The sequence below is a fragment of the Petaurus breviceps genome, unplaced genomic scaffold (genome assembly GCF_028583685.1).
Source record: "Petaurus breviceps papuanus isolate PSGF00001 unplaced genomic scaffold, PetGlider_PUasm1.0 64, whole genome shotgun sequence".
In the NCBI taxonomy this organism is placed as follows: domain Eukaryota; kingdom Metazoa; phylum Chordata; class Mammalia; order Diprotodontia; family Petauridae; genus Petaurus; species Petaurus breviceps.
In genome coordinates, this window is record NW_027186428.1 from 9,654,642 (window position 1) to 9,664,527 (window position 9,886).

The 9,886-nt window shown below is 40.7% G+C and overlaps 1 pseudogene; it reads right to left on the minus strand.

The window, feature by feature from the left end:
• Positions 1-463: 463 nt before the first annotated feature.
• Positions 464-1,052, minus strand: LOC138173704 (large ribosomal subunit protein eL15-like; annotated as a pseudogene).
• Positions 1,053-9,886: the final 8,834 nt, after the last annotated feature.

Sequence of the window (9,886 nt, forward strand, 5' to 3'; positions counted from 1 at the left end):
AGAAAAAGTTATATTCCTTTCTATTCCCATTCAATTTTCTCCAGAGGTATACCATATCTAACTTTTCTAAAATTCTATTCACCTCCTTAATTTCTTTCTTATTTATTCTGTGGTTAGATTTATTTAGCTCTGAGAGGGGGGGTTGAGGTCCCCCACTAACATAGTTTTCCTGTCTATTTCTTCTTGTAATTCAGTTAACTTTTCCTCTAAGAATTTGGATGCCATACCACTTGGTGCGTATATGTTTAGTAACGATATTACTTCCTTGTCTGTGTCTATTTTGCAAGATGTATTTTCCTTCCTCATCTCTTTTAATTAGATCTATTTTTGCTTTTGCTTTGTCTGAGATTAGGATTGCTACCATTGCTTTTTTAATTTTTACTTCTACTGAAACATAATATATTCTTTTTTATAATAAATGTTGTTTATTAAACATTTATGTTTCCAAACTAATGTGTACCAATTAGCAGTATTGATGTAGTTGGAAAGTATTGCACCTTCTCCAAGCAGCACAACAAGATCCTACAATGGTATTGTGGAATTTGTGACCCTTTCCAAGACACTGTGTCTTCCAACCAACTAAGGTAAGCCCTTGCAACTCTTTGTGTCTTGCACTGGCTTGGTGATCCATTGAGTGTTGGGGTTTCATCTGATAGCTTTTTGAAATGGATCAATAAGAATCACCTCAAAGAATTTGTAGGTTGAATCTTCACCCACCCAATAGGAGTTCAAGACTCCTAGGGCCCACAGTGGCTGCCAGCACATTCTTCTGCTACAAACTGAAGACTCCTGGCAAACTTGAGCTGATTGGCACCATGATGCACAGGTTTACTGTAGGTGGCAACCTTGGGGACAAGACACTTTCACCCACTGGGGCGGACATGAATACAGTAGATGACATAACTTTGCTTGGCCTTGTAGCCTAGCTGGTGGGCTTGGTCGGGCTGGGTGGGCTGGGGCACACAGTGCAGTGCCGACACGCACAGTAGGAACCTCATGATGTCTGACGGCTTCTTCCTCCACAGATCCTGGATGTATTTGTAAGCCTCCATCCTGGCTCATGCCTAGCTTGCCTGATGGCTGCTGCCAACCAAAAAGTACATAATATATTCTTTTCCAGCTTTTTACCTTTACTCTGTGTTTATCCCTCTACCTCAAATGTGTTTCTTATAAACAGCATATTGTAGGATTATGGTTTTTAATCCACTCTGCTATCTGCTTTTATTGGGAGAGTTCATTCCATTCATTTTCATAGTTATGATTACTATCTTTATCTTTCTCTCCATTCTATTCCCCCATCCCTCCTCCAGTCCCATTTATGCTTTTTTCCTTTTCCTCCACAATAAAATTTCATTTTCGAACACCACCTCCCTCAATCTATCCTCCCTTCTATCATATAAAACAAATTAAAAAAATCCAATTCAACCCAAAACTGAGAGTGGAGGCTCTACAGAGTCAGTGTTCAGGGTAAAAGAGAAGACCCCTTTCTTCTCCTACAGCTAGAGGTTTTATCCAGGTTTTCATACTAAGGGAGAAGTAAGTTTGCATGTCCTTCAGTCTTGAAGAGTACCATAGCATCAGGAAGGTGATGCCATGACTTCCAAGTGAATTGGATTTAAGTGAGGGAGCACTTTGCAAGGTCACCAGTCTCACTTTTTCCTTCAGAGCTGCCTGGTTACAGCAGCAAGATATAAATCCAGGCAACTAGAGATGAGTCTGGGTCTTTCCCAAGGTCTCAGTTTGACTGAAGCAACACCAGTTCAGTGATTAAGGCTAAGTAAGAGATGAGACAAAGAATGACCTCTTTGATCTAGTTGAAAAAGAAACCCAACAATCTGAGAGGGGAAGATATTCAGGGTTTCTGGCCTGCTATTTATATTTACTTTCAGTCAATCAGGGCCCAAACAATGACCAATAAGTGGGGCTTGGGATAGGACCTATTGTTGGCCAATCAATGAGAGCCACAGTGAAGTTTAAGGCATGGTCCTTAAGAAAGAAATCAAGTCCACAAATCCCAAGGTATCTTGCAAGTTTTCAGTGATCAAAATTTATATTCCTTTGGGCAGAGCACCCATAGGTAGAATGAGAGGAAGAAGGGAAGGGAAGGGAAGGCAAGGCAAGCCAAGGCAAGTCAATCCAAACCAAGCTCCATTTTTTACTCTGGAACTATCTGGATCCAGTAAAAAGAAATATACATCAGGATGACTGGAGATACCCCTCCTTCTCTTCAATAGAAAGAACAGCTGTCACCTCCTTGGAGTTAGTCCTCTCCCTGAGCTGCAAAGAGAAGAATCCTCCAAAACTGGCTCTAAAACTCTGGAGAACATTTTATGACACTAAGAATATGCAACACTGATGATGAGAATGATAGTGTCTGCCCTTTTCCATCACTCCACTTGTCCTTAGTACCAAGAGAATGCTTATTAGACTTTTTTCTATTCTCCTATTTCTGATTAAGAAAGCACCCTAACCCTCTCTCTTCCTTGATTTTGCATTGAATCTGCTCATGGGTTACTTTTTTCCCCTCAGTATCCCTGTCCCTATCCCTTGTTTCCTGTGTTTCCTTCTAGGGGCCCTTGTTTATTTTTTAGATTTGGAATCCACCTGTTACTCACCTCTAGTGCCAATCACTTTCTTTCATGTCTGTCTTCCAGATAGAGTCATTAAGACATGAAACAGACAGAAGATGTGAAGAAAGCTCCCATTGTATCTGGAGGCATCATATTCTGTTTCTAATAGAGGGTCACTGTGTATGGTGGGGCAGTGACACAGTTCTTTAGGGACATGTGTTTGTATTCTCCATTATAAGGGAATTTTGCACTGAGCTTCCAAAAGGAGGTACCTCTCTCCTTGCTCAGACCTCCCAAATCTGCTGTCCCTATGTCCTCAGGAGATAAAGTCTTTTTTGTCTACAGAGTAGGAAATGAAGTAGGGTAATGATTTCCATGGGGGATAGAGGGTAAAGGTGGGGAAATAAGGGTGAGGATTTATAAGGTCCATTAGGACCAAATTATTTGGTCAAAAATGAAATTATTGAGATTGTGAAATTTTCTATAATGCATAGAATCTAAACTGTATCGATTCTGTATGTGTTTTTCCTTCCTTGGAACAGGATTTATGTTTTCATTTTTCTGTCACTGCTTTAGAACTTTTAGGAAAAAAAACAGTTCCATGCATTATGAAGAATTATACAAATAATTCATTTTCCCGCTTTAAAAACTATCTTTTGGATATAGCAGTGGTATTGTAGAATCAAAGGGTATCTTTTTGTGGGGGCCAAGAATTGGAAATTGAAGGGATGTCCCTCAATTAGGGAATGGCTGAATAAGCTGTGATATATAAGTGCAATAAAAATATTAGTTTTTTGCTTTTATTACATTTTTGTTTATTTTTAGTTTTCAACATTCATTTCCACAAGATTTTGAGTTACAAATTTTCTCCCCATCTTTCCCCTACCCCACCCAAAGATATCAAGGTTACTGAATACCCCTTCCCCTAATCTGCTCTCTTCTATAACCTCCCCCATACCATCCTCTAACTTTCTAGTAGGGCAAATGGGTTTCAATACCCCAATGCCTGTATATCTTATTTCCCAGTTGCAGGTAAAAAAAACAATTTTTTTAAACATTTGATTTTAAAACTTCGATTTCCAGGTTCTTTCCCTTCTTCCCTCCTCTCCCACCCCCACTGGGAAGACAAGCAGTTCAATATAGGTTGTACATGTATGTATGCAAAACATTTCCATAGTAGTTATATTATGAAAGACTAACTATATTTCCCTCCATTGTATCCCACCCACCCCCACTTATATTTTCTACTTTGACCCTGTTCCTTTTCAAAAGTGTGTGCTTCTAACTACCCTCTCCCCCAGTCAGCTCTTGCTTACCCCCCTCTTATCCCCTTCCCCTCTCCCTACTTTCCTATATGGTAAAATACCCAATTGAGTGTGTATGTTATTCCCTTCTTAGGCCAAATTAAATGAGAGTAAGGTTGACCCATTCCCTTTCACCTTCCTGTTCTTCCTCTCCATTGTAACAGTTTTCTCTTGCCTCTTTTATGAGATAATTTACCCTATTCTATGTCCCCCTTTTTCCTTCTCTCACTATATTTATTTATTTATTTAAACATTTGATTTTAAAACATTGAATTCCAGTTTCATTCCCTTCCTCCCTTGTCACCCACCCTTACTGGGAAGATAAGCAATTCAGTATAGGTTGTACATATGTAGCTATGCAAAACATTTCCATAGTGAATATATTGTAAAAGACTGTCTATATTTCCCTCCCTCCTATCCCACCTCCCACTTGTTTCATTCTCTACTTTGATCCTGTCCCTTTTCAAAAGCAGGTGCTTCCAACTTCCCTCCCCTGCAGCCTGCCCTCCCTTCCACACCCCCCCTCATCCCTTTCCCCCTGACTTTCCTGTAGGATGAGAAACCCTATTAAGTGTATATGTCATTCCCTCCCTAAGCCAAATTCAATGAGAGTAAGGTTGGCCTACTCCCTTTTGCCTTCCTGTTCTTCCCCTCCATTGTAACCCTTTTTCCTTACCTCTTCTATATGAGATAGTTTACCCCATTCTGTCTCTCCCCATCTCCTCCCATTATATTTCTCTCCCACCTCTCAATTTCACCTAAGTGTCATCCCTTCCCATTAAGTTGGTACTGTGCCCTCTATCTATATATACTTGTACACATATATACACACATTCACATATGTATTCATATGCCCATATGCCCTCCTATCTGGACAACACACACATATGCATACACATATTTCTATGCCCTTAAACTATTTTCAAATGGAGAAAAGTTTCATCAGTTACAATTATCACTTTTTCCATGTAGGGATGTAAATAGTTCAACTATGATAAGTTCCTTATGATTTCTTTTCCCTGTTTATCTTCTCATGCTTCTCTTGCTTCTTGTATCTGAATGTCAAATCTTCTATTCAACTCTGTTTTTTTCATCAAGAATGCTTGAAAGTCCTCTATTCCAATGAATGATCATATTTTCCCCTGCAACATGATACTCAGTTTTGCTGGGTAGGTGTTCCTTCGTTTTAATTCTAGCTCTGTTGACTTCTGGAATATCATATTCCTCACCCTTCGATCCCTCAGTGTGGATGTTTCCACAATTATCAAATTGTTTCTTCTTGGCTGCTTGTAACATTTTCTCTTTGATCTGGGAATTCTGGAACCTGGCTATAATATTCCTAGGAGTTTTCTTTTTGGGATCTTTTTCAGGAGGTGATCTGTGAATTCTTTGAACCTCTGTTTTGCCCTCTGGTTCTAAAATATCAGGGCAATTTTCCTTGAGAATTTTTTGAGGGATGACTTCTAGGTTCTTTTTTTTTTGGAGGGCAATTGAGGTTAAGTAACTTGCCCAAGGTTACATGGCTAGTTATTTTGTGTGGGTGTTAAGTGTCTGAGGCCGGAACCAAACTCAGGTCCTCCTGACTCTGGGGCTGGCACTTTACTCACTGTGCCACCTAGCCACCCCTAAGTTTTTTTTGATCATGGTTTTCAGATAGTCTAATAATTTTTAAATTATCTCTTCTGGATCTATTTACCAGGTCAGTGGTTTTCTCAATGAGATATTTCACATTGCCTTCTATATTTTCATTTGTTTGCATCTGTTTAATAGTATCTTGATTTCTCATAAAGTCATTAGCTTCTGTTTGCTCCAATCTAATTCTGAAGGAATAATTCTCTTTAGTGACCTTTTGAGATTCTTTTTCTATCTGGCAATTTCAGCTTTTTAAGGCATTCTTCTCCTCATTGCCTTTTTGAGCCTCTTTTGCCTTTTGAGTTAGTCTATTTTTTAAGGTGTTATTTTCTTCAGTCAGGTTGTTGAGTGTCATTTCATAATTTTCTTGCATTGTTCCCATTCCTCTTCCCAATTTTTCCTCTGCTTCTCTTATTTGCTTTTAAAATCCTTCTTAAGGTCCTCTGTGGCTTGTAACCAGCTCATATTTTTCTTGGAAGCTTTTGGTGCAGGAGTTCTGACTTCACTGTCTTCTTCCTGTTCTATGCTTTGATCATTTTTGTCCCCAAATAGGAGTGTAAAGTTGGGTTGCTCTCCTTGCTTTGCTTCCCTCATTTGCTCATGTTACCACTCAATTACTTGACTTTTGGGCTTTTTGCCAGAGTAGGACTCTGCTAACAGACATGGGAGCTTCATCGCAAGCACTGTGGTTTTCTCAGCTGCCGAAGGTATTAGTTGGGTGCCCTCTCTGAAGCCTCCACATGCTCTGGCAAGCTGGTTTCACACCCCAGGACCTCCACCCTAGATCGCAATCCAGATTCAAGCAGGTTAAAGCAAGAGCGATTACCCCTCATACTGGTTGCTTGATCCCCCTACAATCTTCAGGCCAGGAGCTGAAGCAGTCATGTGGGTATGACTGCACAGCCACAGTGCCTCAGCTGCTTCTCGCCCTAGAGGCAAAGGCTGACCATACTCCAGAACTCCTGCACCCCAAAGTCCTCACTTCACTGACCTCTCACTTTGTCCTTAGCATCTATGTGTTGATAATTCTGGAAACCACCACAGCTGGTGGTAATCAGAAGTCCCTCCATATGGTGGCTGGTCAGGCCTGCCCTGAGCCTAAAACCTCTGGCTCGAGTGGAGCTGGGGTCAGCTTCCAGAGCACTGTGCTGGCCACTTCCTGCTGGCCTGCTGGGCTGTCCTCAGTGGGAGCTTAGCTTCTCTGTATCATTTTTTGGGTTCTGTAGCTTCAAAGTTTCTTCAGGAGTCACCTTTTACATGAATTGGAGGAGGTGGAAGCCGGAGCCCTGCGGAATTCCTGTTTCTACTCCACCATCTTGACTTTGTCTCTGCCCCATTCCTTTTCAAAGATGTTTGCTTCCAACTACCCTCTCTCCAAATCTGCTCTCCCTTCTATCATTCCCCTACTTATCCCCTTCCCCCCGCCCCCTTCCTGTAGGGTAAATTACCCAATTGGGTGTGTATGTTATTCCCTCCTTAAGCAAAATTCAATGAGAATGAGGTTGTCCCATTCCCTTTCACCTTCCTGCTCTTCCCTGCCATTGTAACAGTTTTCTCTTGCTTCTTTTATACGAGATAATTTACCTGAATCTATCTCTCCCTTTCTCCTCCTCCCAATTAATTTCTCTCTCACCTGTTAATTTTATTTTTTAGATATCATTCCTTCATATTCAACTAATCCTGTGCCCTCTAAGTATATATGAACATACATATGTCCACCCGCACATATATATTTATATACACATACACCCTCCTATACATATATGGGTATATATACAGTTATATATACATATATGCTCCCTTCAACTATCCTCATACTGAGAATAGTCTTATGAGTTACAATGATCATTTTTTCCATAAAGGAATGTAAATAGTTCAACTTTATTAAGTTTCATATAATTTCTTTTTTCTGTTTACATTTTCATGCTTCATGTATTTGAAAGTAAAATTTTCTGTTCAGCTCTGGTTTTTTCATCAAGAATGCTTGAAAAACCTCTATTTCATTGAATGACCATATTTTCCCCTGTAGCATTGTACTCAATTTAGCTGGGTAGGTGATTCTTGCTTTTGGTCCTAGCTCCTTTGACCTCTGGAATATCATTCAATCCCTTAATGTAGAAGCTGCTAGTTCTTGTGTTATACTGGTTGTGTTTCCACCATACTGAAATTGTTTCTTCCTGACTGCTTGCAGTATTTTCTCCTTGACCTAAGAACTCTGGAATTTGGCTATAATATTCCTAGGAGTTTTCTTTTTGGGATATTTTTTAAGAGGCAAACGTTGAATTCTTTCAATTTCTATTTTGCCCACTGGTTCTAGAATATCAGGGAAATTTTGCTTGATAATTTCTTGAAAGATGGTGTTTGGGCTCTTTTTTTGATCATAGGTTTCAGGTAGTCCAATAATTTTAAAATTATCTCTCCTGGATCTATTTTTTCCAGGTGAGTGGTTTTTCCAATGAGATATTTCACATTGCCTTCTGTTTTTTCATTTGGATCTCTTTTATAGTATCTTGATTTCTCACAAATTCATTAGTTTCCATTTGCTCCAATCTAATTTTGAAGGAGTTATTCTCTTCACTGAGTATTTGAAATTCCTTTTCCATATGGCACATTCAGTTTTTTAAGGCATTCTTCTCCTCACTGGTTTTTTAGGCCTCTTTTACCATTTGAGTTATTCTATTTTTTAAGGTGTATTTTCTTCAGTGCATTTTTGGGTCTCCTTTAGCAGGCTGCTGACTCACTTTTCATGATTTTCTTGCATCACTCTCATTTCTCTTCCCAATTTTTCCTCCATTTCTCTTACTGGATTTTCAAAATCCTTGTTGAGCTCCTTCGTGGCCTGTAACCAGTTCATGTTTTTCTTGGAGGCCTTTGAGGCAGGAGTTCTGACTTCACTGTCTTCCTCCTACTCTGTGCCTTGGTCCTTTTTGGCCCCCAAAAGGATTCTATGGTCTCTTTGTGCGTCCTTTTCTTGCTCATATTGCTAGCCAATTACTTGACTTTTGAGCTCTTTACCATGCTAGAACTCTGCGTCCAGAATGGAGAGAGCTTTTTCCAAATCACTGGTATTTTCACAGCTGCTAAAACTATTAGGAGGGTGCCCTCTCTACAGCCTCCACAAGCTCTGGCTCACTGGTTGCACACCCCAGGACCCCCACCTCAGACTGTGATCCAGATCCAAGCAGGTTAAAGTAAGAATGATTACCTTCTGAATGGTCATTGGTCCCCCAATTATCTGCAGACCAGGTGCTCTGGAAACAGCCAAATGGCAGCAGCTCCAGCTGCTGTATTTCTGCCATTTCTTTCTCCAGGGGCAGAGGTCAGACCTCTCTCTTCCATCCCTCCCCTATTCCAACAGAGTTCCACACTGACCTTTTACTTTGTCTTTTATGGGTTGAGGAGTCAGGAAACCACCACAGATGTTGGTGATTCACTCTCCTGAAGTCTGCTCTTGCTGCCCCTGGTCTGGGCCACCCTTGGCCAGAACCACAGCTCACACAGGACTGCCCTCTGCTCCCAGAGCACTGTGGTAGACATTTCCTGTTGGTCTGCTGGGCTGCCTTCAGCAGGAGATTTGTTTCTCTCTGTCTCTTTGTTTGGTCTGCAGCTCTAAAGTGTGTTTAGAGTCATTTTTTGCATGTATTGGAAGTGAGTGAAACAGAGCTCATTTGTGGTTCTACTCTGCCACCTTGGCTCCGCCCCTGAGTTAGTCTACAAACAAAGAGACTATATAAAGAGACTAAAACTTCCTGGATGATGAGTAGTTGCTGTGAGTGGGGAGAGGAAGACCTTTGCCTGAGGTAGCTTGTTCTGTTTTAAAGGCTTGAGAATGTGGGTGCTTTCTACTTTATCTACCTGTGCCAATTTCATAACTACTCTGATGGTTTTGACTTTCTGGTTTTGGGACTCAGTCTTTTGGTATTTTAATAAATGTTCTAGCTTTATCACCCATATAGAAAGCCTGATATATTTTGTGATTAATAACCACATTAGCATATGTATAATTGCCGTAGGCATTGTGAATATTGCATTGCTGATACATTTGATGATGAGGGAGGGATCACAAAATGTCAGGCCTCTATTTAGGAACAGTGGGACTTTAGAGGGAGAAATGGCTATTCCAGGATGGGAGGATTTGCCTTATTCCTCTCTAGCCAGAGAATGGGCCAAAAGCACAGGGCCCTGTGAAAACTGGGAACCAAGGCTAAAAGAGGGAGAACCTGGATATTTGGAAAGATGTTTGCAAGGAATACCCATAGAACCAGGCAAAGAACTGGCAGGGGTGTGTAGGAGAGGCTGGGTCCTGCTAACAAGTTATCGCCTTATGTGTAAAAGTAGGGATAAGCTGCTGGAGGAAAGAGCTCGGATGGCTAGGGAGTT